Raw genomic sequence first — 8,658 nt, forward strand, 5'->3', positions numbered from 1 at the left:
CTGCGTTTGGGTCCTCCACACCACGCATCCGTAACAGTGTTTTTATAAAAATGACTTGACATGCTATATAAGCACTACAAATTAATACAATTGAGAACAAATAGATATTGTATATTTCCTGAAAGAATAGATGCATTTCAAACATTGTTTGTATTTTGGTTTGTTTTAGATAAAATGAACAGAAAGAATGGGCCTGTCTCCAGCTCCACCATTAGACGGAGGGTCCGTCAAGATGTTTTGACTACATCACTGTGATTGATGGGAAACTGAATACAACTTTGACTGTTCAGTAAAGTTTCTTCTCTTCAATGTGTATAACACGCCTATTATTGCCGTTTAATCTCTTTTTTTACGGTATACCTCGTGTTGTCAAACACACATTTTCATACTCCTGGTTATTAAGAACTTTAATAGTTGCAAAATATTATTTTTTTCAAAGTTCTTGGAACAGAAGGTTATATTTCTGTGACAAGTGACACTGTTTGTTTCTTTCCTCTGTAATTCAGGATGTTCCACTTCATAGAATTCTTGACTAACAAAACGGTAGCAGTAGTGCCACAAAGCTATACCAGCTTTGTGGCACTACTGCTACCGTTTTGGCCGAATTATCCGAGGGACGAAAGGGTGGACAAGGCTGTCAGAAGCGCCGAACAACCTGGACCAGACTGGCAGACACATGACGTCAGAGTAATTGGATCATGCGGTATTATATTAATATTGTATTAATTGGCCGTTTTAAACGGATATAAAAAATCACTTTGTTATATATGTTGGGGGAAACAACATTTTAATCACATTGTTCTGTTTATAATTCTGTACTTTTTCATTGTGTTTATGTGACTTAATTTTTAGATAATTACTTGGTGGAAATATGTCTTGAGACACATCAGATCTCCAGTCAGAAGAGGAGGCAATTCCTAAAAAGAGGAAGCCAATGCCGGTGTGAGTAAATGTGTATACATTTTATTCTTTAGAACACTTTTACCTTAATAAAATAAAGCGTCTGTCATTCATTTTTATAGTATGTCCAATTAGTTTTTCTATCTCTTTCTAGCCATTTCTATGGAGACTCGGATGGAGACAGTGAAATGAAAATTCCCCCCACAAAACAGGGGTCCAACCACTAGCGGGACAGTTGTCCCTCCAATCATTGCCTCCTCCTAACTATTCCATGTACTCCATAACCAGCAGGACAGCGAACACGCCAGGGGGACACGCCCACCTGGCGAGGCGTGGTGTGGTTCAGACACCATTGCCTGCTGTGGTGAGCAACACCTCAAACGGCTATGGGATTCAAATTGAACCTTTTAATCATTTAATTTTTTTAAATGTTAACAATTGTTAATTGGATACAAGACATGCAATACACACTGTCACATTGAATCCAAGTGAATATGATTATTATGATTGCATTAATTAAATTGTATAAAACTTGATATTTCCATATTTTATGTAAAATCTCTTAATCGTTACATTTTTTAACTTTTTCTAATGGTTTTTTTATATAGCTGTTCCAGTTCAAATCCTAGGCATGCTGGAGACAATTACAGAGGTGAGAGACCCGGTTCCGTTTCCGTGTACCACAATGGAGGAAGTGGACCTTTTTGAGCAACGGCTCAAAGATCCCGTCAACATTCTAATGAGTGGTGAGTTTTTTTGTTTTAAGAATCTCACGCAAAGCTGATTAAAATCTATTGTATGTAATTAACACTAGACAATACCATGTTTGATGGAAATGTTTTTTCAAACATTCTGTAAAGTATCAAATATTAATCGTACTTTTTCGATTTCCTCCCTGGCAACGATCAGACGACATGATGCCAAACGTGGAACATCCTCGAATGAATGGAAAAAAATTATTCTGTCAAATGACATCTAAGACTTTGCTCCTGCGTAAGTAACTCATATTTAATTAAAACAATTTGGATTCACCCAGAGGTCTTGAGTAGTGTTCAAACTTACGAATAACCATCTTTCCCAGATCCTTTTTTAACAGTGCTAAATAAAATGTTTGAATTGCAACTTTATTCTCTACTTGGGTAAATGTTACTCGACTATATCTTTACATAATAGTTATATGATATATTGGCTCTAAATATAGCATAGCACACCTTAAGTGCCAGACAGCTACTAGATTTTAGACTGCATTTCTGCTCTATGTTGCACTGAGGATTCATGAGATTTTGTATCTGCTTGTGTGATTACAGATGCCGTCAGAAAGAATCATGCCACACATGCATCCACTGATGAACAGATTCTAAAGCATGCCATTAGGTGGTTCAACCTGGCAGCAAACCGGGGTAGCTCCAGGAGGCGTGCTACTGTCGACATCCCCCACACTGAACAGAATTAAAAATATATATTTATATTTTTATATATAATATATATACACACACACCAGTTCTCAGTTGGAAGTTCCACCATTCACTTGAGGCCACTGCGACCTATTCTCTGGGAGAATTGTGGTATTTGGGTTAGGTGGTCGGTATTTATGGTTGTATTAGTTGTAGCTCTTGTGTTCTAATGTGAGCTATAGTTTTTACTCCATATGTATGTGTGTATATATTGTCTCGAACTAATTATAAATAAATATGATTCATACATGTACAAGAAATAATTTGATGTCCTTTTAATAAACTGTTTTTGATATTATTTCCGATTGCATTTCTTTTTTCCCCATTGATGCATATTAAATATATGTCGGTATGTAAAGTAATTGATCCGGGCCAAATGAGCTGCTTTATGGAAGGATCCAAATTGAATGAATATGGGTGCATACGGCTGTACATCTAGCCACTGATCCGGAGCCTATGATGCATCCGGGAGGGAGTCAGTTTGCTATCTGTGATATTAATTGTGTTACATTGAACTGGAATAGGCCTTTACTGTTCAAAATATTGAAAATGACTGCTATGAAAAACATTTGATTTCCACATTCCAAGTTGTGCAAGTAAAAAATAGAGGGTGAGTTTGGCCTGTATTATAGAGATTTATGCCCACATGGACACTTCCAGGCCGGTTAAATTAACTGGGTTTGCCCTAACGACGGAGGCCCGATTCTGCCATAGTTGCTTGCTACTTTGGGCGTCCTTTAGCCGGCAAAAGACAGTAACCTTTGCCCATGTGATTGAGGCCCAGTGCTGCTATAGTGCATGCAGTCTTGGGCATCCACACAACGGTGAAAGAGGGGGAGTTTAGCCCTAAGAAAGTAGGCCTTGTGCTGCTGCAGTGCATGCTGTCTTGGGCATGCGTAATTCAGCCAAAGACTGCATTTAGCCGGGGGAATTGAGGACAGCAGTTTCTTTATCCGAGAAACAGCGTTGTTGGCTGCCTTTAATTCAACCTTTTCAGCCTGGACGCAGAGCTCAAGTAGTCTTGAATGTGCCTCCAAAATGTATGGTATTTGCGGGGTTAAATCAGCCTTTTCATCGTTTTGACGCAAATTGGCAGAGATCCCGAAGTTATACTCAGCCAATTTAGCCTGGAGATGATGCTGTAGTGCATTATCAAACTGCACAATTACTGTTGAATCTACCTTGCTTCCATAGACAACTAAAATACTTTAAAGACATTCACTGTCTACAGTGAGCAGTTGAACAATTAAAATGTACATTGTCCCATATAAAGGATGGCTAATGGCCGAACTACTTTGGCCAACACCTTGGATCTGCTGGATTTGAGCTATGCAGAAGAATAAAGACAAGAAGAGGGGGAAATGGCTTCGCAATGGATTGACTTGCTACATGCGATTAAAAGTTTGAAAACATGTTGCAACTTGTATGGGATAATGGCCATGTTGGCAAATGAGTGTTGCTGTGGGCAAAGGCTGAACTCTAAACCAACCTGCCGCATAACACTGCAACACAGTTAGGGGGAAATGACATTGTCATGTTTGCACAGTTGGCATTTTGGTGGTTCTAAAGGAAAGGTCAGGGAGTTGTTAAAATGCAAGAGGGTCATACTATGGGCCATCTGAATGTAAATAGAATGTCACCATGATATCAATCCAGCGATAAGCAATATATGCAGTGATTATTGTTGATTGTTCCATCTCAATTGCCGTCATCAGTCCTCATTTGGGTTATTGTGCAGGGAATGGCACTAAAACTTTTTAAATATTTGGGTGCTTCATTTTCTTTAATTAAAGAACCACTAAACACTGGGCCTCTACTTGTGTGTTCTTGTGTTGAGGCTAACCGGGGAAATAATAGTAATAATACAAATAATAATCTACCACTTCTGAGTAGACTCAATGTAGAGGAAACGCTTCATATGGATCAATGTGTTGGAGTTCTGTTGACTGTAGACTAGTAAGTATACTACAAAGGAATTGAATGACCAACCGTCGCCCCTCTCAGCCGGCCTTAAAAACATACTAAGTGTGGAAATATATATATATATATAGCCTACCATGTGTCTATGTGTGTTTGTGTTAACCTATAGGTATTATTACAACTTTACCATATAGTATTTCATTTGTATTCATACACTGCAATGGAAAGAGTTAATTGAATATACCAGCCTATAAATACAACTAAATACAGACATTTCTTTAGTTTCTTTCAAAACAAGTCATCTTTTTCTATATTTGTTATGTTACCACGCTAAAACCATTGCTATTGGCTGTCTCCCCACGTTGCTTTGAACATGATTGGATAATCTGCCTGTCACTCAGAGAACTGGCCAATGAGAAATGTCCGCCTCGGATTTGAAATTACGTCTGTTTGAGCGGGAAGCCGCAGCGGGGCAGGCGCTACTCGGCAGGTCTGCTAGTGTCTGCTGTTGACCTACCTGCATTATTACCTGAAGTATTTTACATATGCCTGCGATTTTAACTTGTGGGATGTCAACGGAGAAAGAAAGACTGGGACACAGAGGAAGGATCATACGGGATGTGGTGACCAGCAAAGTTACGTGAATTGATATCCTGCAAAATTATTGAAGATATCAGGTAAGAAAACATTTTCACTGTTACTTTCTGAAACAACCTTATGTAATTTTCTGTTTAGCATAGTTTAAACATATTTCATTTAGACATATGGAAACAAATTAATCATTTTACATGTTTAAAAGTAATGTTATTACATTAAAATCAGTTAATTAGTGTGTTCAATACAGTTCATAATGGATTAAATAATGCTATAGGTGGATAAACGGACTGTTACAAAGAGTTTGGTTAGCTAGTTAAGTAAACTAGCTTCAGGTAACGTTAGCTTGTTGGCATGATTCTGTCTCACAACCAGAAAAACATACTTGAATGTGGTTTAGGTGGGTGACATGGATATAATTGACAGTATTCTTCACTTTTTCGAACCGTACTGCACACAGCACTGGACCCTGAGCAGTGCATGGCCTGCAAGATCATGAGAAGGCTGAAGAACCAGGAGTGACAAGATACCACTGGATGGTGGGGCACATAATTCCACTCAGGGACAGGTAAGCAAACAGACAAGACATAGAGAGATAGGATTTGTTCTTACAAAAACAATATAAAACAGCAAACATGTGCATTTAAACAGAAACAATACACACATACATACTGTAAAATGTGTTGTGTTCATTTAAGAAGCCTGCTCAAAACAAATGCATGCATGAGTTACTCTAAGTCAGACTGGGAAATAAAGCCTCTAATTTTTGTAAATGTTTCTGAGTTGGAAAAAGGCACCTTGGTGATGCTGGTGATATGATTCTTAAAACTGAGTTCACCTTCCATGGTCACTTATAGGTTTGTGATTTGTTTTTAGTGATCTGAAAATGTCTGTTTACCAACGGTCCCCATCCAACCTGACAGAGCGTGTGAGGATCTGCAGAAAAGAATGGCAGAACATCCCCAAATCCAGGTGTGTAAAGCTTGTCGCGTTTTATCGAAGAGACGAGGCTTTAACCGTGCTAAAGGTGCATTAACTAAGTACCAAGTAAAGGGTCTGAATACGTATGTCAATGTGATAATTCAGTTTCTCTTTTTATTGCAGGGTATTGAGTGTAGATTGATGAGGTAAAATTAATTCAAATGATTCTATCATAAGGTTGCAACATAACAAAATGGGAAAAAGTGAAAAGTCTGAATACTTTCTGCATGCACGAAATATGTGGTGGCAGTTTTTGTCTGATTCATTTTCACATTACCCTTTTCAACACTGATAATAGCTAATTACACGAAACTTTCTTATATGTTTCAGCTCAATAAGGATTGGAACAACATTGACGGGGGGAAACACCCAAAGTCCATCACTCGTAAGTATCCACTGCAGCATATATAAAAGATATTAGTCCATTTGAACCACTATTGCAAAACCTTACATTGTGATTAATATTAGATATGATTTCTCAAGTACTTTAATGATCTGAGCAAAGCACTTTTTTAAGACAGTTCTTCCACTGGCCATAAAAAAACTGAGGAGCTTTTCCTTCGGCCTTCCTTTGAGTTGTACGGTGGCCCTGAGAGGTCAGGGCACTGCAACTTAATAAAACATGCTAATCGACAAAACACAAGCAAATTAAGAAAACAACTTCATCAAATTGACAGCACATGTGCAGCATTTAGAAAAAGCACTGCAAATTCAGACGACACAACACGGTACAGAAAAGCGCTGCAAATTAAGAAAAAGTGTTTCAAGAGGACACTAAATCGTGATGAACACAACTTGGACAGGCTTGCTGTTGCTATGGTTTGTTACTCATGAAGTTATTGAAATCGGGTATTGTATCATCTGTTTACGTTGTGGACCTACAATATGCTACTGCTCTACTCACCGGAAAGTGAGCTGCATGCACCTCGCAGGACCTTGCAGAGCGGAAAAGCTGAATTATATCAGTCATTCTGATTATTTCTGAGGAGATTTCACAGATTTTAAACTGTACTATCCGGTTTAACAGTGTGGACAGACAGCCTGTAGCCTGCATCATATTCATGTAGGCATTATTAGACAAAAAAATATACAGACGTATAGTCTACAGTAAGCCAAGCATTCCCATGAGACTTCTTTCCTTGAAAAATCCCCAAACAGACCACTATTACCTTACCTGAAATGAACATACCTCGTACTACTATCACCACCATAAAGTTATTGCTTATATGGTTATTATGCAAGCTACAGTTAACGTAACTTTTTAAATTTTGAAGATGAGGTCATATGAGATTGAATTCTGCTTTTCGCTCTGCAAAGTCCTATGAGTTGCGTGCAGCGGTCACTTTACGTGCAGAGTAAAGCAGCAGCAAAAGTCAGTTCCCAACATAAACAGATGGTATACGGAGCCGACGTCACTTCAATAACTTCACGAGTCTCAAACTAGCAGCAACAAACATGTTCAAACCGTGCTCAGCACCATTGTCCTTTGGAAACACTTCTGTTTTCTGTATTTGCGGCATGTTTTCTAAATACTGGACATGTGTTGTCAAATTGCTAAAGTTTAATCTTAACTTGCCTGTGTTTTGTCTTTTTGCATGTGTTTTCTTAAGTGGCAGTGTGTTGATCTCTCAGGGCCACCGTAGAGTTAGCATACTTTTCAAAGACATGTCGTCATCATTATCATCATCTACCCTTTTTTTATTTCTAAAGGGGCATTGAGGAAAAGACCCTCAGACATGTCACAATATAATTATCGGTGGTTGGTTTGATCTAGATGTATCAATTAGCGTCTTTTTTGTTTAGCTACAAGTGTGTTTACCTTGCTATGATACATCTGTGAAACGTGCCCATTGTTGTGAATCCACGTCTTTCTTCTTTTCGTGATTCACATGTTTCTGATGGAAGTGCTAAGACATGCACTGCGTGCAGCTTTAAATAGGTAGTCATTTAATTACTATCATTCTCAAAGCTGACTGTTCAGATTGACAGAATGTCAATTGGTACAGACAATTTCAAAATAGTTAGTTTAAGTTTGTTTAAAGGAATGGGAAGAAATGAAAGCCAACTTTCTCAGGACTTTCCAGTGAATTTGTTTGTCCTTCTTCCCTTTTTCCCCCCAGATGCACCGAGGATCTGGCTGATTACTGGAAATTTGGAAGATTGTTCTTTATCTGCACTGTCACTTCTGGTAAATATTTATGAAGAAGAAATATACTTTATTAATCCCTAAGGGGAAATTAGTTCTCTGCATTTAACCCATCCTTAGTTATTAAGGAGCAGTGGGCTGCAGTGATGCGCCCAGGAAGCAACTGGGGTTCAGTGCCTTGCTCAAGGACACTTCGACTTGCAACTAATGGGAGAGCGGGATCGAACCGACAACCTTGGGGTTGCAGGACGCCCTCTTACCCCACTGAGCTACAGCCGCCCACAATTATGGACCTTTTGTGGTATGTTTTGCTTTCACTTATCAACTGATAGTGAATAATTGGTTGATTTTGAAAATGTACATTAAATAAAATGTTTTAAAATCAATATTGGTGTGTACTTTATATGTAATTCAGTTTCTAACTCCTACTTTAATTGAAACATTGAATGTTTTGTAGATGTTTCAATGTATTTAGATTTTTCACAGTAATCTCAAAAGCTTATATTTCATAATAATTGAACACTTGTAATAGTACAGGAGAAATCTGTAAAATCACAGTATTTCACTGCAAAACCTTTATAAATATCATTTTATTGAAGGTGTTTGATTGTAATAATATAGGAAAATCTGTAAAATCACAGTATTTCACTGCAGAACCTTTAG

At 38.1% G+C, this 8,658-nt stretch overlaps 2 long non-coding RNA genes across 3 annotated transcripts; both read left to right on the top strand.

Annotated features, from left to right (window-relative positions):
- The first annotated feature begins 562 nt into the window (after nucleotides 1-562).
- Nucleotides 563-1,160, top strand: LOC130192788 (uncharacterized). The gene is made up of 3 exons (XR_008831441.1): nucleotides 563-703; nucleotides 853-942; nucleotides 1,055-1,160. It is a non-coding gene; the product is annotated as an uncharacterized LOC130192788 (long non-coding RNA).
- Nucleotides 1,161-4,718: 3,558 nt separating this feature from the next.
- LOC130192865 (uncharacterized) lies at nucleotides 4,719-8,164 on the top strand. 2 transcript variants are annotated; one of them, XR_008831465.1, is made up of 7 exons: nucleotides 4,719-4,951; nucleotides 5,329-5,436; nucleotides 5,745-5,840; nucleotides 5,973-5,995; nucleotides 6,180-6,234; nucleotides 7,970-8,037; nucleotides 8,116-8,164. It is a non-coding gene; the product is annotated as an uncharacterized LOC130192865 (long non-coding RNA). The 2 variants fall into 2 exon arrangements; XR_008831464.1 differs by lacking the exon at nucleotides 8,116-8,164 and having other exon boundaries at nucleotides 4,722-4,951; nucleotides 7,970-8,070.
- The last annotated feature ends 494 nt before the right edge of the window (nucleotides 8,165-8,658 follow it).

Source organism: Pseudoliparis swirei, chromosome 4 (genome assembly GCF_029220125.1).
Source record: "Pseudoliparis swirei isolate HS2019 ecotype Mariana Trench chromosome 4, NWPU_hadal_v1, whole genome shotgun sequence".
Lineage (NCBI taxonomy): Eukaryota > Metazoa > Chordata > Actinopteri > Perciformes > Liparidae > Pseudoliparis > Pseudoliparis swirei.